Here is a 22,692-nt window from a genome sequence, read left to right on the forward strand (position 1 = left end):
AGACTTTCTCCTCGTATTTTGTTTCTTAACATTGGCTATAATCAATGAACATCGCGGATCGTTACCCTCGCTTTTCTACCGAAAAGTATGAACAATGAATCGCGTTCTTAGTTCAAAAAGGGTACACCCACACCGAGCTTTCTTCCTAAATAGTCTTCCTAAATAGTCTTCCTAAATAGTCTTCCTAAATAGTCTTCCCTGCTACTGTTCTAACAGTCATCGGGCAGTCAAGTCTACTGTTCCATCACAACTCGGGAGTCAAGTTCTCGGTGCTCTACCCATCAAATCGATCAACCTTCGGGTCAATCAATTATTGTACTTTCCTGCACGACGAAGTCAAACAATTTCTGTCGACGCAATAATTATTGTAGGATAGTGTAAATAAATAAATATATATTATATAACTGTAGATTGCAGTTATATTCGAAACCAAACACCCCTATTATCCCGCAAGAAATAAGGGGATCGCTCTGCTCGTGGTGTCGATTCGTATAATCGTAACGGGAATTTACGACTCCCGTTGACGCGCTTCAACGCGATCGCGTCTCCCCGCGACTGAACGAAAATACACCGACAGTAGTTACGTCTCCCTGTTAATTGGGATACTGAAGGTTCCATGGTATAAGAAGATACGAGAAAGCGAGAGCGGCAAGTATATGGCGAATCTCACACCTAATACCCGTATCCTAGACGAATCGGTAACTTTATCGCTACAATTAACAAACTAACTTACAAGTAACTACAACGATCTCGTTACTATCTTCCTTCCAACTCCCATACCATAGCCATTTACTTCTCCCGTTCCATGAAAGGCAATATCGTATATGCCTGTTGTTATCACTGTTTAAGCTTCTGTTCACACAAAATTTTTTTCTTTTCGCTGTTATTGGCATTTCTATCATTTACGTATTACCGAATACGTGTACAATATACGTGTGGGTGTAAAGTGCGCGAGATTTTCCCACATAGCGGTAATCCTAAAATTTAATCACTTCGATTTAAATAAATTCATACACTCGTCGCTAGCTACTTCAGCTTAAATATCATTTTGTCCAATGATGAGATTATCTCCGCGTATTTACTTTGGCGGATACGAAAACAGCTATTTTAAATTCGACCATTATATGTTTCGACCATCGGGAAAACGATGACGATACTTTCCCAACACTGTTCTAACTGCACGCCGTCGTCAAACGCTATCATTGTACATCGACGATAATACTGTTCTCGTGAACATTAATATTTATGAATGTGCGAACGCTTTTTAATAGCTATTTCATATTTTTTATCTGTTTTCGAAGACTACCCGTGCTTTTACATATTCGCGATTCGTTGTTGGCCTCGACCTTTTTTACGATCATTAATTAAAATATGTATAAGCTACCGAAACTAATAGTCGACCGTCGTGTGATTAATCGCAAGCATAGTCTTTCAGGATGTATCGTTAATAATAGAACTACCGGCTCGTAATATGTAGCTAAATTTCTAAATGTTTTATATATCTACAGAGGATGTTTCAGGTAAACGAAATCACCTTAATATCTATATCTAGGAATACATTGAGACACACACCTTACATGGAAGCACCATATAAAATCAATAATAAACAGAATAAGTGCAAAAAGGAAGCAGATGTACTGGTTAATCAATAGAAAATCTAAATTAAGCATAACGAATAAACTAAATATATACAAAACAATGATCAAACCAATCTGGACGTACGGAGTCCCACTATGGGGGACGGCAGCAATGAGTCACATAAGCAAAATAGAAATAGAGCAAGCAAAAATTTTAAGGACAATAGTTAACGCTCCATGGTACGTCGGAAATGAAGACCTACGAAAAGATCTAAAAATTCCAACAGTCAAAGAGGAAATCGCTAGATACGCAAAAAAGTATAAAGAAAGACTTGCAGCACACCCAAACCAGCTGGTTGCTGAAACAAATAAAACCATAATAGAAAGAAGACTGAAGAAGAAGCATCCCGCAGACCTCGCAATAGAAATACAATAGACAACCTGGAAGATGGAACCCCGCTGGGGGTAACCATCCACATGCTATATTTTTACTCTTTAAGCTATAATATTTTACCAAATGTCCTTCTGGACAAATTGCAAAAATTTAAACCAATAGTCAATAAAAAAAAAAAAAATATTAGGTCCCCTTTCTCGTTCCACGTCACATTTATACCAATGTCAAAGATAATAAAAAGTCGAAGTGTTTCAGGGAGGCAAATTGTATCGATTCAATTTCTCTATCGTATATGAATCTTTCAAAGAGATTTCAAGTTAAACGATACTTCGTTTTAACTTCGTTTTAAACAATACTAATTAACAATTTTTACTTTACTGCCATTTTGAAATCTCGGAGATAAGATTTGTGACCATCGCGAGATATCCACCTTGAGCCAAAGTAAGTTTCATTTGAAATATTTTTTCGAACAAAGTATAGTTTAGGAGATATACGTGTGGATCGATTAAAATGAGACACCCTATGCGTATTGCCAAATGCGGTTCCCATTTTACGAATATAATCACGATAATCGTGTCGTCGTGTCGCGTTACACAGGTAACGAAATTTCAAATATGTCTGTAAAAAGAGTGATCGTGTACTTTTGTTAGCCATCATATTATACGTTGCGGCATGAAAAGAGATCGAGCACGAAACACGTTCGACCGATTTAATCAAGAACGTTGTATCGGGTTCTGCAAAACATGGGGCAAGGCAACACCTTCTGCGTACGATAATCGTCTCTCGCGTTTGGTGAGATATCAGAACGCCAGCTGAAGGAGAAATATTACCGACATATCGCAATCAAATTGATAGGTTGACTTGTGAAATTCTTCAAAGAATGCTTACGAAACAAAGCATTTAGCCTTAACCTTAAATTACATGTAAATCGTGATATATATTTCGATAAATGCGTTTCTGACTAATGTCGCTTTCATTCAGATTCCGTGGATCTTCACGAAACTGGTAAACCGTTGTCGTTTGAGCCTTCTGGACAAATTGTAAAAATTTAAACAAATAATCAATAAAAAAAAAAATAAAAAAATAACCTTAATATCTACCTCATTTATAACTGTACGAGAAATCTTCCCAGAACAAAGTTAAAATATTCCAAGGAGCACACGTAGCTATGGAAAGAATCTTTTCTCAAGTTCACTTTTCTAGGATATTTTAAAGTCATCGATATTTTTTTTAAACAAAACCCCAATATTTCTTTTACACCAGTGGAATTCTTATTCTCTGTACAAAAATGCTTGCGTTACGATTTTCCGAGGATCGACCCACGTTACTCGACTCTTGTTCGTTCCGACGTGCATCGCATCAAGGGTAAGAGTGAAAAACAGCCAGTGCGAATAAAGCAGAATAGAGTGTGCCGAGATACTGTAGACTCAGGTCGTTTCTTGCTCCTAATCACACGTTAGATATTTCTTTGGCTTGGTTAAAAATTGTTAAGATCTTTCTGAGAATTGGGCCAAATTATCCGACTCGTGTTCGCTCTACCGTGCTGTATCGTGCGTGCATCGAAGACAAGCGCGAGAAGCAGTTAGGCAAAAGTGAGATAAAATAGGTAGAGAGTAACAGAGTAACAAAATACCGTAAAAGCCAGGTCGTTTCTCTTACACCCCATTACATATTACGTATTTCTTTAGTTTGGTCAAAAAAATGCTGGTCAAGTGTAGCCACGTTTGGTATCGCTTTGGTTGCACGAGACTCAACAACCCGATTAAGGTGGTCGTCGTCTCGTAACAACACACTTAAAAAAAAAAAAAAGAAAAACAAATATTCTTCTTCCGGGTAATTCCGTAATTCGATATCGGATTGAATTACGTCGATGCGGATCATAGATAACGTCGAGGCTCGCCTCGACTCAGCAGTTCCAGGAATTTGATGGGAATAACCTGTGGCCATATGAATGAACAAACTCACGGCTATACATATATATCCGGACACCACGTATTAATAAACGACTCGCGTTAACACACTGTTGTTATTTCGTTTACAAATTATTGACGATAAAATTAGCCAGCTATACGTTGTTCAGCCTGTGGTAAATAGGGTACATACTTTTAAGCGATCTCGCGTAATATGTCTCCTGTATAACTAATCTGATAAGTTGCAAACGTTTATAATCGTCGTAGTAGTTACAAGTTGCAATAAATTGTAGCTTTTGGTGGGCTCGTACAACGTATAAGCTGCACAGTGAAGTGGTCAAATATGTACAAACGTTGGCAAGTGTGAATGTAATAAAAATATGCGCGACGATGACGCAGAGTAAACTTCTGTTTCTTTTTAAACTTTTTGAGATATAATTTCGCGCGAATTTCGTTTGGCGAACGAAATTTCCTCGACGTTCCAAGTATCGACAAACTGCGCGCGCTAATTTCACGCGTTAATTAACACAAGTTCAAGAGACGGGATGGAAGAGCCGCGTCGAATTTACTTGATTCCAACAAATTTTGCTCTTGAGAAAATTTCTCTAAATTTGTTCGTTTCCATTTATGTACTTTGATGACACCTGCTTTTCCTCTTTCATAGTTTTCTCGCGACTCTGAAACTGTGTTTCGCCCGTTCGTTCGTTCGTTCGCGGGCAAACTTTTTAATAAAATTTCACAGTTTCAGCGTTCTTAGGCATTTGCCCGATTACTGCACAAGTAATGATTTTAAGGAGCACGTAATTCCGGATGATTAATTTTTTTCACAGAAGAATCGACAAATCGTCGTTCGTTAAAGAAAGAAAGGAAAAAAGACAGCGAAAGTTTCGTATAAAAGAAAGTGCAGATTCTGTTCTTTAAGCGGCTGTACATTTTCTACTACGGACAGATTCTCGCCAGCGTAATATACATAATATATTCCCTCGAGTAAAACCTATTTTCAAGTGGCTGGGCATTGAGAAAAGTTTTAAAATGCTGCAAGATGGAAAAGGCTGCAAAATATGTAGAGAAAAGGAAGTGGCTGTCAACGGAGAACGGAAAGAAAAAATATGCAAACTAAGAATAAAGCCAATTAATTCAGGGAAGTGTCTAGCGACACAGCAGGGAGATGGAAATCTTCAAGAATAGCACGCTTAAGCTTGATCCACACTGGCGATCACGGTACTGTCAGATCACATCGGGTCAGACGCTAAAAATCTTTTGCATAATCCAGCGAGAGCATTCGCGGTAAGCGGTTCGACCAAGTCGAATAAAAATTTATTAACCGTGGCGTCGGTTTGTCAGCAATCAACAGTTGGAAACAAACAGGGAGAACGAGCGTTCGATCGAATTCCTACGAAATTGCATGATCTCGGGTACGAAAAATAGTGCGACGCATCTCAGAAATTGCAATATCGTCCTCATCATAAATTAAAACTTTTTTTTTTATTAAAATATACCTGGAAAACGAGGTTGTTCCTTCTTCGAACGAACGAATGAAAACGAAAGAGCAACTGTGACGCGATTCGATTGTTTCTGATCGTTTAGTGGGAATATCTTGGTAAAATTCTCGAGTTTTATTGATCCTGATCCGGCCACATCGTTGATCGCTAGTATGAACCATGCTTTAGACTTTAATAAAGCGAAGGACGTACCGAACAAGGAAAAGACGCACCTGAAAGACTCGAAAGTAAAGCGTAGCGCGTTTAAAAGAAAAAGTACATCGACGAGCTTTTAAGAAAAGCAAAAGTTATGCGAAGGACGTAGGCATGAGAGTAGCTTTAATGAGAAGCTGCAAATACCTGTCAAAGATGATTACTCGAACCAGGTAGAAACGTTTACCTGTTCAAAAGCAAATCACAAACTAAAGATTGCTTCCAAGATTTTATTAAAGTATTGAAAAATGACACGGCAAGAGATTTAAAAGTAGAGACTGATAACGAACTGGAATACGTAAACTCTCAAGTGCAAGTCATTGCAAATATGAATTTATAATAAAACGTGAGAAAAAAAAAGAAACCGATGGCCTACACCTCGCGACGAAACGGGAGAAGTCCGAAACGAAGGAGAAGAAAAGAGGAGTCGAAACATTTTTTTTATTAATATCGTTACTTTCACGCAGCAATCAAACTGGCTCCAGTTAAGTGCAGCACTCTGTGTAATATATATATATATATATCAAGTGCGACTCCAGATCGGTGCTATACGAAAATATCACTCCGATCAATAATTTTAATACGTTGCTGATAATTCAATTTGACCGTTCGTTACTTATCATTCAGAAGTAAGTAGATTATTTGCTTTCGAATATGTATTCACACACACTTTCAGCTTGTTCGTACTCGAACGAATAGCCGACTCGCGAGTTCTGCGGATAAATCAATAGCTAAATTTAGTTTAGCGTAGATTGATTGACAGGGGGAACTAATAGACCCGGAATCGACATATTCATGTTTATTACGTTTGTTGTAATAGAATCGAGAAAGGCTTTTGGATGCACATCGCTCGTTCTGTCGTGCAACATATTTCTTTGTCACTTTTTCCCTTCGATTCTAAACGTCGAAACACGCGCAATAAATCTCGATAAAAAACAGAGTGTTCGTTGGTCTACGATTTCTCCTGATTAGCCGAAACAAAATTTTCATTCGTTCGCTTAAAAAAAAAAAAAAGAAAGTTACGTCGAAATTAAAATTGTGAGAGTAGACAAAGTTAAAAAATCGGATTCTGTCGAAGCTCAAAATAAAACAGTTGTATTCACCAGAAGTCTCGCGTTGATTTGTATATTTAGATTCCAATGGAAGATTATACAATACAGTTAAACGTACAATAACTCGATTTAAAGGAAGAAAAGAAAAATAATACAATAAAGTTTGTTTTCGTCGAAAACAGCGATAGCTTCACCTATAAAAAGGTGTGTATAAAATATATTACACAATATACCGTATAATGTTCCTTGAAATAGTGCAAGTGGATAGATACAGTCGATATAAATCGATAGGCATATACATAGATGTAACGTATGGTTTGTTTGTTCGATACGCAAAAGTTCGAGGAAAAGCAAATCGACAAACATTTGTATACGAAATTGATTATCTCGTCCTACTAGATCCAGCTTATCGATTGAATATTATTTTACAAATTTCCATTGCGAATTGAAATTGCATTGTTCCTTGAATTTGTTGTTAAATGAAACGACCGGTTCGCGTTTGACGAGGTAGAAATTTATTCTTGAAACATTAACGTAATAGATGACGAGAGTTGACGTAATTTAAGGCAATTTGACAAGGAAAAAAGTTAATTTCAAAATGAAAAAAAGAAAAAAAAAGGTCGAAGAACGATCTTATATTAACGAATTTTTCATATTTCTGAGATAACGTATCTTGTGCATTTTTATAATCTTCCCTCTAAATGCATAAATATATTGCAACGAAACGCAGAGGATTCTTTGAAATAAGATATTCCAGACAGCTCATAAATTTTCATAGATTTTTTCGACCGTATGTGCCTCCTCGTCCATGTTAAAGACCACTCTCTTCCTTTCAACGTGGAGGAGGCCCGAACGTTTTCTCCTCTTACCAGGAGGCCCCTTCTATGGATGACCCTTGTATCGCCGCCCTTTTCCGTGTCATGCAATTTTTTTTTCGAGCAACGTCAATGTATTTTTAACCAGCGCTCTCATGCATCGCCAACAAAAGCGTTCGTCCCACGAGAGAGGAGCGCTCAAGACAAATTTAAGCTCTTCGATAATCGAGATAATAAAGGTATAGCATGGAAAATATCGTAGATGATAAGTAGATTAAGTATAGCGATCGTAAGAAGCAAACGAAAGTCAATAACAACAAATAATAACAAATATTCTCCAAATTTAGGGAACTCGTCAGAAAATCGTCGATAGACGCAGCAAAACCAAACTAACGTGGATTCGAAGCCACGTCACCCAGACCCAGGTAACGAAAAGCTTGATCGGGCCGCTAAACAGGCCACCGTCTTCTGCGACTCGAATGAATATTTTATGACTTCTTTTATGCAAGTCTTAATTATAGACTCAAAAGGCCGATTAATGCAGCAGCGAAAGAGAGCGGAGACTAACAGCACCCTTCCACCTTAAAAACATCAGTGTCTCCTTCTTCCAAAAATACGATATAATCCCCGCGGAGTAGCGACTCTGAAAAGATCAAGTCGCTATCACTCGCTATCACATCGACGAAGGACCTTCTGAGCTGCCAAAGATTCCCTCGATCGCACTGCCATCGCCACTGTCACTGCCATATAGCGACACGACCTCGTCTGTATATGCGACTTTTCGGCCAGTGCTAACTCGGCGAGCTTATCTTTATCTTACGATGGAAATATGCGATGTATGGAAAATGACACTGGAAGTAGGGATGGATAGCCTGTGGAACGCAACGTACTAGAGCTAGCGATTTCGATCGAGCATCTGAGACACCCGAGTGTACAAAAGTTACCCGGTTACTCGGATGCACGAGATAGTCAGAAGCTTTATGTCCTTCGAGGTTAGGCTACTACGCTGTATAATAAAACGTATACTCCAAAGGGAAAGCCGGTGTTCGATTATTGTACGTGTGCATATGTGAGAATTTAAAATAAAGAAGTCTCGTTTCGACATACATAATGCAGGCGGTATCATCTTGACGCCGTAGTCGTGTCCGATCAGCGGTTTCTTCTTCAGGACTTTTAGCGAGTTCGATTCTCTCACATCGAGGTTCTCAACTATTTCATTGACTCACGAGATATCCGTCTCGTCATTTCCGAGTCATTTTTGTCCACTGACGTGTCCCATTCGGGTATCTTACAAGTTAGAGGTCTAACGTCGTATCATTCGCAACGGTCCACCTTATTTCATCCTGGCCGAGGTATAACATCGCGTCAGGCACGAATTGGAGCCGCGTATTAACAACAACAATGTCGATAAGGATAAAACCCACGATCTGCTAAAATTCATTAAAGAAAACAAAACAATTTGCATGATATTTTAAGCACGTCCGACTCCTCCGCTGCTAACCTTGAGCTTAACGTGACGTTAAATCTATATATATATATGTATGTATATAAAAGAAAAATTTATACATCACGAAAATAAATTGGTACAGTAGCTACAAAAAGTATTGGCACACACCTTCGCTTTCCAATGAATCGTTTTCTCCCCATCAGATTTTAAATTTCACTTTCGTAATGTTTGTAGCGACACGAGGGTACACTAACAAATGACGCGAAATTTAATTTCCTTGAACCTAATTAATTAGCGTGTTAATGGTGTAATAAATACAAAAGTATGTTCCGATACTTTTTGCATTCAATGCACGTTTCTGACTTTTGGACATTTGCCTCGTCTCTTTTATGAAGGCGGAACTCATAGATCTGCATGCGCATTATTTATTATAGCTCTTTCTGAACGTACATTATCAACAACGTAATGTTTTTGTATATTATGTGCATTCTGTACATTTTGGTATTTTTTAGTTCCCCATAAATGCATAAAAATTCCCGCAAAATTTGATATCTTGAGTGATTTCTTATTCTTACAAAAGCATAAAAAATGAGGAATGGAAGTGGATCGAAGATAGTCTTTAGCCTTTTCCGAAATTTTACCGCAAAGTGACATAACGTTACGAGCGCTTAAGAAATCCGTATCGATCGTTTGTTGCTCGATTTTCGATACCCGAGGCGTTCATATTTTATGAATGTTTTACATTTTACAGACGTCTTAACTTCCATTTTGTAAAAGCTATCAGACGAAAGACAAGTATAACAAATACAGAAGCAACGCCTTGTGTCTTTCCTCAGAGACAAAGGGACAAATGGGGGACGACGCTGTATATTTGTTCTCTCCTTTCTTCGAAGGGGTGTCTCGATGCCTGGCGCCACACACGCCGACGTTCAACGCCGAGCACGTGAACAATGCTACATAAAAAAGAGACAAGATAAGAAAACTCCAGACACCCGCCCACTTAGCGTTTCGCGGAACTAGCTAATTGACAAGCCGGCTAATTGAAACAAAAAGTTCGTATATAATATGGTTCTGTTAACTGAAAGCTCGAAAGACAGGAATTTTATTAAGTCATAGGCTAAATCAGTCATCCGTGCCACGCCAAGTACGGAGAATTATAAACAGAGCACAGTGTACGGTATTTATCGTGCTTTTGCAAGATATTCTTGTTATTTCCAGCTGTTCGATTAAAATTCGTTGCAAATTCTATGCGCGTTGGCTGTCGGGCGAATGTTTTACGAGGCGTATCCAGCAAATGAATTTCGAGCGAGCGTTAAAGAAAAAAATGAAATTTATTTTGCAAGTCCTTTCTTGTTCGTCGCGTTCTACGCATCTTGAACTACTTTGCTACGTAGGTTTTAGACTTTTTGAGATACTTGTCGCAACGGGGCATCGGTTTCTCTATTCCCGCTGCATGCAACGATGCTACCTATTAATAGCAATGGGATACGAGACACTTCGAACGTGGCGGCAAATTTGAATCGCTTCGAACCGACTCTCGTATCTTAAAACTCGAGATAAAAGTCTGGATCGGTCTCGAATCTTGATAGGTCTTGAGTCTTTGAACTTTGAAGTCTCTCGAGGCTTGATCGTCTTCGAAGTCGTTATGCAGGATATTCGATATTCTTGGCTCGAGAGTTTCAGAGTGGAAATGACGTTTAGGCCGTAATGGAGGCTGTACGCGGCTTATCTTATTGAAACATAAACAAGCACGAAGTGGTGCAAAGAATTTGACGACAGAACACGATCAAGACCTCCAAGCTTCCAACATGATCAAGACTTTCAAGACTTCCAACATGAGCAAGACTCGAGACACTTTGAAGACTCGAGACCTGTTAGGATGCGAGAACCAACAGCTCTAAAGCTTCGAATTCTGTTCCAAGCGATTCGAAATTGTCGTCACATATGCGAAACAGATTCGCAGCGACTCGAACTGTTTTAGATCCCATCGCTAGGTGGGACCCAGCGTGAGCGTAACTCGCGAAATTCCAAACGGTGCTGTATCGCAGGATTTCGTCGCTTCCAATTCATTTGCCGCAAATGTTACGATCACCTCCCAGCGAAATTGTGTCTGAAACAGTCTGGAATTCAGGAAGTTACGATCAGCTGGGTGCCACCTTAGGCGCCACCATTCTGCGAAGCAGACATACAAGAACCGACGTCCCGTTATGACGAGTGTCTCAACCAAGGTAAAAACTATCTAGGAAAATAGTTACCATAGTTAATAGGTAGCAAGTACCTAGCGAAATAGATGCAGAGGTATGTGGAAGGCAAGAAACGTGAAAGGTTTTGAAAATATATCTCTGCTTTTCTTTAATAGTCAATAAATTGAAATATGCTACACCCTACCATTTCGTTTCTGCAAAATATTGCACATATTTACGCGCTTTTTCTCACAACGACATTTAGGTCATTCTCACTGATGAAAATCGTTTAGTCCATGAAACTTATCTTATTTTAAACGTTTTAAAAAATTTGAAAAGAGGTGAACGCGAGTCATCGATTACGAGTGGTACTCGTTGTGCTAACGTAGCGCTATCATGTATTCACCATCTGTAGGTTATAATAATCTTAAGATAGAAACTCCACCGCAATATTAAATCAGAAGAACTGGCTCGTGCGTAGTACATTTAATAAAGATATTTTTCCACTGAATTTCATCTCACATTTAAAAAAGCGTTCTAAATGTGTTAAAATGTTATTATTAGACATTCAAGCAAGACGCTACTTTTAATACAGGTATACGTTGAAATAAGAAGTAATTTAAGAAATAAGATCGAGTAGAATACGTGTGTATTAATCCTGTCCTTACAGGTGTATAGATGAAACAAGTTTGTAAAAAGTTGGCATCGTTCACCAATAGACCGCGCGTGTTAATACGTTAAAAAAAAAAAAAAAAAAAAAAAAAAATAGCGAATGGTGCAAAAATTTGCGAAATGTGTTTAATACGAACCAAGTACAAGATATGGAAAGCGAAGCGGCTAATATTTAGCAAATGAAACAAATCTCATTTTTTGAATTATTTTCATCAACGTTCTATATATCGCGCAAGAAATATACGGTTGAAAAGACAGCACGAAATTAATAACTTTTTCTCAAAGAAGCATAGTTTCCATTATAGAAACATAGAGACAGAGACAATAGGCATCCTTGGCCGTTCGATATACGTATCCTTGCTGACGAACAGCGTACTTTTATACAGCGTGTTATGCGCACTCGGCAACGCTTACCACCGGCACCCACAATCCCCTGGCCTTCATTGTAAACCGGTAGGCTGTACGATACGTCACGCGTTTCCGGACCAGCTCGGACACGTTCGAACCATTCCCATGTAAAACACCGGGCGTGAATGCACGCTTCTCGTGCAAGGGGGTAATTTTATTTCTAATCTGAAATACCACGATATCATAGCTGTAGAGTCCTTGACTGACAACCAATGACTTTATTCGCGCGTCCATCGGACATCCTATTCAATATTTATTCTTTCTATCGGCAAACGGAGAATTTCGATAGGCCAAATAGAAAATGAAGAAAATGAAACTACCGAGTGCGTGGGCTGGGCTGTGGGATCAGCAACGATTAAGGCAGTTGCTAGCCAACTGTGTCGGTCAAATTGTTCGTCGATAAATGATAAATACGTCGCCGTTGTTCGTAATCTTTTGTTTAATTTAAATTGTACAGTTGATTGGCACTCTTCGGCTATGCAGGAATAGAAGTTTCGATGGAAAATGGTACATTCTGTTTCGTACAATAGAGCGTTCGGTGAAATAAAATAACGTTTAATCGTGATCTTAATTAACCTAGAAAATGATGTTAAAATATCTGGCAGTAGTGGAATATCGTATGACTTTATTAATCGTTATGCTCGTGAAACGATTACCCGCAAACGGGGAATGCTAGCGTTGCCATTGAACGACGATTAGAATTGCGCTGCAATATCTGAGCAGTTTAAACGGATTATTTTGCGTTGAAACGCTATTACGCGTATTAATATGCTTCCCTTCTTCGCTTTTTTAATGCCGATCAACTGCGATTTTCACGGAACATGATGTAAATAATTCAGACTGGCGGAACATTGAAATTCAAATTGTTACCAGCGGTTGCGCGAAAACGAAACCAAATACACCGAAATATAACACGAAGAGATTGTAAATTCTTTGCGTATAAACCGTACCGATGCCATAGATAACATTACTAATTTTTATTCGATTTTATATTTATATTTATAGTTATCGGGTAACGAAAAATCGAATCGCGCTTACGTAGAAATTTTCCTCGCACCAAAAAGCGAAGCGATTCGATCCACATACGTGCACGTGCACGTAGACGAGTCCAGGAACACCGCACGTGTCATCGTTTACGAGTTTCTACGTCGTTACTGTTCAGAATTCAAGGTCGTATAATTAAGAGATAAAAGGAAAATGAGAGGACCATAGTTACTTTAAAAGTTTCAGTCGAATAGAAGCGGAGATCTGTGTGACGACGTATTACTCAATTAGGGAGCCTTTTTGGCGCAGTTGGTTTCTTCGAATGTCGGCTCCATTCGGACCAGGACGCACGTTGCATCCAAGTCGCAATCGCTTCAAGTGGAAAAACATATTTTTGTAAATACAACGAGATTCTAACGAATATTCCACGTTTGGAAAAACGTTAAAAGCAACGTTTCGCCACAGGTGCGTTCGGGCTCGATATCCGCCCGGCGCGTCGCTGAAACCATCTGCCGTTCGAGAGTTAGAAATGCATAAAAATCCATGAAACAGTGGCGAGTTAAACATTTAGCGACGATGTCTCAAACACTCCCAATCGCGTCGAAGCTGTAATATATACATACAGAGTGTATCGTAACAAGTGGCAGACACAAAAGCGACGAAACTTGGCAAGTCTGGAGTCTCGTATTTGTCGTAATTCGAAATTTCCAGGCTTTTCTTAATACTCCACGTCGGTGATATTGCTTCAACGACAAAGTAAAATGCTCGTAAAGCATCGAATACTCGTCGAGGTTTTAAGACCTATCCAAACACCGAAGGCCTTCAAGACCTCCGAAGATTACCGAGATTCGCGAGACACGCAAAACGAATACTCGATATTAGGTATTCTTGCGGTTCGGAGTCCATCTGAAACTATAAGTCTCGCGGTTCTCGCAATTATTATCCTCGCAATTCCGTAGCCCGGTCGGTAATATCTTTCCAGTGGAAGCGGCAATATTTCGCTCGCTGATGCGTTTCAGAACTGCCCGTAGAGTCGTAGGCGCTCCGATCCAGTAGCAGGTCGTTCAAACTTTTGCGAGAGAGCAGAATTCGAACGAGCGTTAAAATAAAAAGCACGCGAACAGTACCGCGAACTTGGTATCGAGCTAACAGAACTATCGGCTAATACGCTTTTTGATTTTGTCGTAAAATCCCCCACATTCTCGCGAGATAAACAACATACACGATCCTGTTTGTGTTAACCGAGATGACCTTGGTTTCGCTATGAAAGCGGAATATTTTTGGAATTCTCGTATCTAGTACGCTCGACACGGATACGATTCGAAGCTCTTGTCACGTGATAACAAATGGGAGAAAAATAGCGAGTCGCGTTGCACCGTGGGACGCGTGTATGCAGAGAATCGGAGCCAAGTGATCCAAGTGTATCAGATCCTATTGCTAGTTACACGTTTAGAGGCAGTTTTACAGGGTTTCATCTGAAAAGTGTCTAGACATTCGATCCAACTCGAACGATCAAACTTTAAATAACCGACCAGCTGTTTCGATCACATGGCAAACGCCGTTAGAACGTTGGTGGGTGTATCTCGTTTTCGTGATAGACCATGGCGCATCTCTCGCGGTTAAAATAAACCTGTATTTTTAGAATACCCGCATGTATAGCGTAGGTGCTGTTTTATCTCTCTGCACGCGACGCGTCTGCAGGTCTATTCACCTCCTTGCGACCTTCGATCTTCCTTATTTTCTCCATCTATGAATACCATTTCGCGGATTCTCAACTCTGAATCCTGCGTTTACGCGTCTCTATCCGGCCACTCTTAATTATCGTTAGCCGTTGATCAAGCGAATTTTCTTTGGTGAAAAGTGAAACGACGGAAACGCCGTTACAACTTGTTCCTCGTTTCTTCCACTTGATCGTTTCGTTATAATTATAGCGGTTGAAAGATCCTAAGACGGTCGAGTACTTCAAATACTTTATCAGCTTTTTTTGTAAAATTCACCGACCGTTCGTTCATTTTTCTTCACCTTTCTAGGAGGCGAATATGCGTCTTCGCTGCATTCCGCGGATCATTTTCGACTTGATAGCGTTGGACAGTTTCTCCAGTTCAGATAGCTTTGTTCGCGTTTTCTTGAAAAAGCGCATCAACGTCTATTTACGATTAAGAAGCGTTTTAATTATCCTATTTCTCCATAAATTCATACCTTTTACGAAAACATTTAAATATTCGTTTAATTTTATAACATTCTTTGATTTATCGTGCGACTCAATATTTATCTATTTTCATGTACACTAATTAATCAAGTCTGAATATCTGCCCGCCTCGAGTACGTCGCGATTACAAAAATTTGATGCTTATAATTATGAAAATGGAACGTGGAACCCGATAATGGAACGCTTCACTGGAAAATAAGTACAATTTGGTACAAATGCCTATTATAGTCACTGTATATCCACTTTTACGCGATTGGACCTATCGGAGTAGAATTAGCAAAAGTAAGTGGATTCGTGTTGCCTGGATTGTAACATTATAAGGGGAAGTGTTGAAATGAAATGAAATGAAACGCAATAGCGTTCGCTTGGAAGCGGCTTGTAGCGAACAAGCGAGAAAGCAAAGTGGGGAAAACCAAATAGAGCGTAGGTCAGTTTTGTAGAGGCGTGTGATTCGATTGCTCAGTCCCGTAAGTTCGTACGCGTTTAACACTGTCAACGCGAGATGTTCAAGGCGTTCGATTAAACCGCCTGCAGTGTCTGCTGCATGCATGTGGACCGTATTAAGCACGTTGCATTTATGTCACGTGACACGATCTTAAGCATCTGTAACTGCACGTTGGCATGCGATTCACCGATGGCAAGAGTACGCGTGATACGCAAGATAATTGCAGTGGTAAGAGTGGCTGCATCGGAACAATAAATTTATTGGAAGAATAGAGAGCGATGAAACGATTGATTTAACGTTCTGGCTTCTTTACACGTCGGAGCGAGATCACGCAACGATAAATACACTTGTATTTCTTTGCTGTAACGAGGCTCGTGGCTGTTACAATCCTTTCTGCAATTTACATGTATAAATTAAATAAATTACACGCGTATAAAATTTCCTCGACCAAACGAGCCAACAGGGATCCAAGAAAATAGCCAAGTTATTCACCAACAATTCCATATTTCTGTCAAGCGCTGATTAAAAGTCACGAAAGATGATCTTTGAAAAGCTATGTTTTTAAGTATACGAAAAGGCTAGTTAAATAAGAGTCCAGAAGAGATCAAGTGATTCTTACGAGGCTGAGTATTTCACGCACCGATCTTATACTTTCACACGTATTAATTAAATGATCTAGAAAAGTGGATAAACCACTGCGAGTAGACCCATCTATTAAGCTGCGGAAAATGTTACACGCGAAAGAGCTAAATTTCATCTGGCACTAGAGTCCCGTTTATTTCCTAATAATCAAAACGATTCGTAAAACGCTTCATTTAGTTTATTTACAGCAAGCAGTGGATGTTTCGGCATAAGGAAGTACTACCGCGTGAATATAACAAATTACGCGATCTAATCTAAACTGTTCGCGCCACCTATGACCTATAACGATATCAACCGAGGGTTAAATGATTCTTCAATCTTATCTCTCCAAAAAAAGTTCGTATCTGAACGTTTTCCAGCAGCAATTAGTCATCGAAAACGACTTGATTGATAACGAAACTCAAGGTCTCTTTAATGCTTTCGTCGATATCAATTTAAGTCACTGCAAGAAAAGAAGATTCAACACCTAATCCTAAAAAGCATTTTCACGCAATAACTGTCTTTAATTTGCCAAGCTTAATATACGCATTCTCGTTGAAAAGCTTTAATATCTGGTAAGATTAAATTACTCCTTGTATTGTACAATAGACCGTATTAACGTTTTATACGTTAATTACATTTTTGTTATATAAAATACTAAATTGCACTCCACTGATTCGTATTATTTGTCCATTTTCGAAACGACTACGATAAACTGTTCAATACGAATTATTGTCAAATACTTCTCCATAATTTTGGTATTTCTAGTCCGCAAGCCATACTCGAGTCGACGCCGTGCATAATCTAAAGACCCCTAACACACGAAACATGCTGCGATGCATGCATCCGACACCTAGGTTTCATGAAATCTGCATCAGTTTCAATTTACCTCCACATTACCGATTCCCCCTAGCTTGCGGCGCGATACCAACGCTGAAAGGCGTGTGCCAACATGTCTCATCATTTCTCAACTGCGATATTGTTATTACCGATAATAGGAACGTCGATTGTAAACGATATAAAAGTAAAACTTTAAAAAAAGGCGCAGCAAGATAACGGATCCTTCAATTCCACGTTATTCAAAGAACCAAGTGCCTGTGGATGAATCTGCTGTTCAACGTCTGTTGGATAAAGTTCGCCGAAAAATCGAAAAACAAAATACAACGATGAGACTCTGCTGTAAATTATATTCCGTATCGGTGCTACTTTCTACGTGTTTACACTTGAAATCCGAGTACGAATCGTGCCTCGTCCACTAACTAAGACACGATGATTCTGATCGGTGCACCGATACAAGTCGCTTGCGATGCCGATTCTCCGATATCGAACTACGTACATTGTAGCATGTATCGTGAAACTTAATTATACGTCTGTCTTTAACCGGGAAAACAAGGAAAGACGTATCGATCGCGGCGATATCGCGCGAACGAAAGTCGCCCGTCTGCATAGGGCCCAAGCGGTTCAAGTTGCAACGTGTGTAGGGTGCTTAAAAGCGTGTGCCGGATCGAACGCACGTCGTATTCTTCGAAGCTGTCAACGAATTGTCAATGAATTTGAACGTCGTAACAAAAATTCGTTGAACATTCAAGAAAAAGATGGGCTAATTATTTAGAAAGCTGCTGCAATCCTGGTTGTCGATGATTTTGAATATATTGCTGGGGGCACGATTCCGAACAACTTTTGATTATTTTCGTACGTGTTAGCGTTCGCTGTTGGCTGGATAAACCGACGCCTAACTGAAATTTATACAAACCATAAACCAAAGACAAGAATTAGGTTGCCTGGTTAGCTGCTCTCGCAGCAGGAGGAAAAATCGACACGAAAGAAAACTATGGGACGAAGAAAATGGGCCACCTCGGAGCAGCAAACCACCTTCAAATATTTAGAAACGCGCTGGTGCAGACTGCTGGATACCTGAAATTGCGGCTATTCTAAATAGCTATGTTTTCACGTAATTCTTTTAAAGTTTGATTTCATTACCAAATTTGTTTTTGTCTTCTATGAAGATATAGTACCCAACGCCAACAGTTTCCGTCTTTCTAATATTACTTCGATATTGAAAATTCATAGCGTGGAAAGCATACAAGCTGCCGTAAGTTGAGCGTAAATGTACGATCGAACACCTATAAAAATCTTTTTTTATCGCGATTGATCTTGTAAGAATAACATCCGAGAAACGACATGGTATTTGGCTACTTTACTATTATGCGCAGCTACGTTGATTCCTAGGAAGCAAATGTAGCGGTTCGATCGGAGCGTAGCTTTGTAATTAGAATATATCTTGTGAGAAATAAACGAGCGTCGGAATACTTTCGAGCGACTGTGTACCTTACGATGAGAGGGTGGAAATCGTATGTCAAAAGTCTAACGTGGAAAAAGGATCGTGTAGGTGAGCTGACTTTGCGTTCTCAGGGCCCGGGGAATGCAAAACGGTGAAAAAGAAGATGACCGAGGGTTCGTTCGCAGGGCAACAACCAAGTTGCCGCGAGGCAGGGGAAAAGAAGAAGAAGGAAGTGGAAGAGAAGGAGAGGCAGAAGAGGGAGAAAGCGAAGAAAACGACCATAGACGAGCGAAGAAAACGACCGTAGACGAGCGAAGAAAAAGAGCTCCGGTGATGTAGGAGACAGCAACATCCTTAGAGGCTTCGATGTTTCCATTGAATTAAAATTGGATTTTCTTTAAAGAGATCGATATTGTCTATCGGACTGGATTTTTATGCAAATTCAGTTTTTCAGAATAAGATTAATAAAGCGAAGATCGGTAAAAAGTTGTTTCGCCACCAAGTACTTTAGAAAATGGTATACTTTGAATATTTCGTACATTTTTTTCGCGTACGCGCACCTGTCCGCGATCCTTCAAATTTCCTATATAAAAATCTATAAAAATCTATCGATTCATCGATTGCAATTATGATACCATTTTACATATAGTATTATATATTATTATCAAGTAAGGATTAGAAGATTGTTAAGTAAGATTAGAAAGTAAAGAAATTGCGAATTCGCTTTTTTTCTATTAACGCTCATTTGTTTAAAATTCATCGTAGCCATTAGTGCACGTTCTCTGCACGCTCGTCGCAATTCTTTAAAAACGCATTTTAAAGTCTCACTTGACATATATTGCCTACTCTCGAGAGACTCGTTTTCCGCTTATATAGGGACAAATGCATCGATTGTTGTTCTATTTTAAAGAAGCACGAAGAGGAACGAGTAATTATTTGTACAAGAATTAAAATAGCATTAAATAGCGCATAGAAGGACGATCTTTTTTAAATAACATCGACAAGTGAAAATACTATTTTTTTCTACTAATCGTCTTATAAAATATACGTTGCTAGAAGTATTTCGTAGAAACGAGTTGTAGAAATTACTTCTTTCCATTAGAATTGTAAAAATTATGAAATTACTTTCCAACTACCGTGCACAAACACACATTTTCTAGTTTTCTACTTTAAATATCAGTGTAACGAAGCTAAAAGCTTCTGCATTTTTCTATTACATATACAGTAGCGGATAAAAGAAAGTTAAAAATTGGCACACTATGAATCTTGGTAATCGTTGTACTAAAAATTGTTTGGCATATCGTTAACGGTACGCTACTTGGCGATACGCGGTATATCTATTACTCTTATTAAATATAAATTAATTTGTAAAATTACTCTTGTCCTTTTGCTTCTTTTATTTCACAAATTTCTTTCTGTCCGCCACTGTATACCAACGCATAAAGATATCGTCAATAATTTTCCCAAGAAAAATAAATCCACGCTGCAGGCCATAAATATTAGGACACCTACTCGTTACATTCGTCGAAAAAGCCTAACAAATTTGTCCTCGATAATTACTTCACGATAGGAGGTACGTACGATGCGAATAAATTTACCTATCTACGATAAAATAGTTAGGAAACAAAAGCAACGAAAAGCATTCGACGTTTGCCAAGTATCATCGGCAGTGGGTTCGTTCGAGACTGTTTAGTTTTCCTTAATGAAATTCCGTTTCTGTTTCCTACCGTTTCAGAGCTGTAAATTGTCCTAGTCGCGTGGCACGCGTTGTATAGCAAATTATTACAAATATTTTCATTTACGTTACGTTACGACCTCGCTACGACTTTACGTTGATTCAAGAGGCTGTAAAATCGATTTATCTGGACACGTCGCAGCCTCGCGAGGAAAGCGAAAGAACCTCGAAAACGTAATTTTCCAGTTATCACTCCTCCACCAATTATGAAGATCTCTTTCGTTTATCTTCGTAACTTGGATGCCAGAGAGCAGTTACGTCGCTTTTGCCGATTTATGTGCCACCATACTGTATCCTACAAACGTGGTTTTTCAGACTGAAGAACTGAAAATGAAAAAAGCAAAGTGCTTGAACCTGTTTTACCACCAACCTATTTTTCTTCTCGTTCACGAATCTGATTTAATTACGTTCGAGAACAGTTTTTCGCTTCTTTTGGACAACTCACCTTTTCGAGTCGACACCTTTTTCTCGCAAGACCGCGATACGACGTACGTATAATCGAACGAGAATCGCTGATCGCGGAAATTTACAATTGTTATTCGCGATCAGATTTCTTTTAACCTTATCTATAGATTTTTTCATAGATGGACGAAGATTTGCTCGTTCGCCGATGCGATCAAAGCGATATCAAAATTCGGCATTCAAACGTGGAAAGTTACGTCCCATTTCGGTCGAATATCGTTCGCGTGAGTACACCACAGATCGTTCAGTTCCACAGAGAAATTTCTTCCACTCTACTTGCTCCATGCAAGCCCTGTAGCATCGATGGTTCGCATTCTAGGCGCTGCAGTTGCATCACCATAAATAAGTGCCTGCGAAGCCCCCAATTAAATGTCGAACTATACCAGGCTATTCTTTTTTTAATAACCTATCCTTATCGATGAGCGTAGCTGCTGTGTACCACCTAGACGTCTATACCACGGATGAACAGAATCTCCATTCCATCTAATTTCCGATCAACGTTCTCGCGCGTTCGATTTTGTTGCTTGTTTGCGCAGCTCTCCGACTAAGAAAATGTGGTTCGATCCAGACAAGACACGTTACCGTTCTACGATGAATATATCGACAACGAGCGAATCAATCGGTCGGTCGAATTAAACGGTTGCGAAACGCGCTCCAGAATTCCATCACTGAAAACGAGAAAATCATGAAAGTGTACATATGCCTCTTACATGCAAATCAGTAACGTATTCTTGAAATGTACCGCGACTAGCACTTGTCTTTGTTAGAAAAACAGAAGCAAAAATTAGATTCTCGTAGAATATAGATATATCTACGAGTATATCAAAAAATCAAATGAGTTTCCTAGATTGCACCATTTATGCGTCAATTACAGCGTTAAAATTGTTCTCAGATTTTTCTGCTCGAAGCTACGAACACGTTTGTTAACGATTTACGGGGTATCGTGCGTTGGATGAAAGATTAAACGACACAAAGCGAAAGACTCACAGGTCGATTAATTTCGTCGTGGTATCGAAAACGGTGGATTTGTTTGGCTCGACTAGGCTTAGTTCGTTTTGCATCGGCTCGTTGGCTAGACAGAGGATGCTGGATGGCGTTAGTTACGAGATTAATCGATCGTCCGAGTTGCAGTGTCTGGGGTGCGCGTAAAGCAGCAGCGATTAAACGGCATGTCGAGCAAGGCCGTAAAATCTTCGCCAGGTGCACTGACCTACCCTACGGTGATTAAGAAGAGTAAGAAGCGTTCACGGCGAGTGACGCAGCCGGAGAAGGCAGCGCACATCGAATAATTGATGGCTGACTCGAGAGAGTAAGGCGCCTTTGCGCGATATGCTATGCACGTATGCTTGACGTAATAAAACGTCCGCGTGTGCACGCCGAGGCTATTACTTTTTACTCGACGAAACTCTCATTTGCGAATGATCAACCGAAACGCAACCTTGTCTCCCGATACCTATCGGTACGAATGCACGCTTCGTTATCACGACCGCATAACAGGGTTAATCGCTTGCTCGTTTTCACCGTTCGTTAGCAACGTTGAACAACTCGCCAGCAAATTATCTAAATTACAAGATATCGAAACGTAAGGTAATTATACGATAATGGACAGATAATACGAGCACGAGTTTGAACAACTTTCGTCGGTCGATATTGTAAGAATTTCATCAAAGAGGTGTATACCTGCTTGTTTACGTAGTGCGAGCGTAGCTGCGACTTTGTAACAAACTGGATGGTTAACGAAAAGAGTTTGAGGAGAAACGCGCTAGAAGACGGTCGGGTAGAAGACTATGCCCATATTACTCG

The 22,692-nt window shown here is 39.5% G+C and overlaps 1 protein-coding gene across 5 annotated transcripts in view; it reads right to left on the minus strand.

Annotated features, from left to right (window-relative positions):
- Positions 1 to 22,692, minus strand: part of Brat (tripartite motif-containing protein brain tumor) — a 167,008-nt gene that overhangs the window by 24,752 nt on the left and 119,564 nt on the right. The window lies entirely within an intron of this gene.

Source organism: Bombus fervidus, chromosome 4, assembly GCF_041682495.2.
Source record: "Bombus fervidus isolate BK054 chromosome 4, iyBomFerv1, whole genome shotgun sequence".
Taxonomy (NCBI): Eukaryota; Metazoa; Arthropoda; class Insecta; order Hymenoptera; family Apidae; genus Bombus; species Bombus fervidus.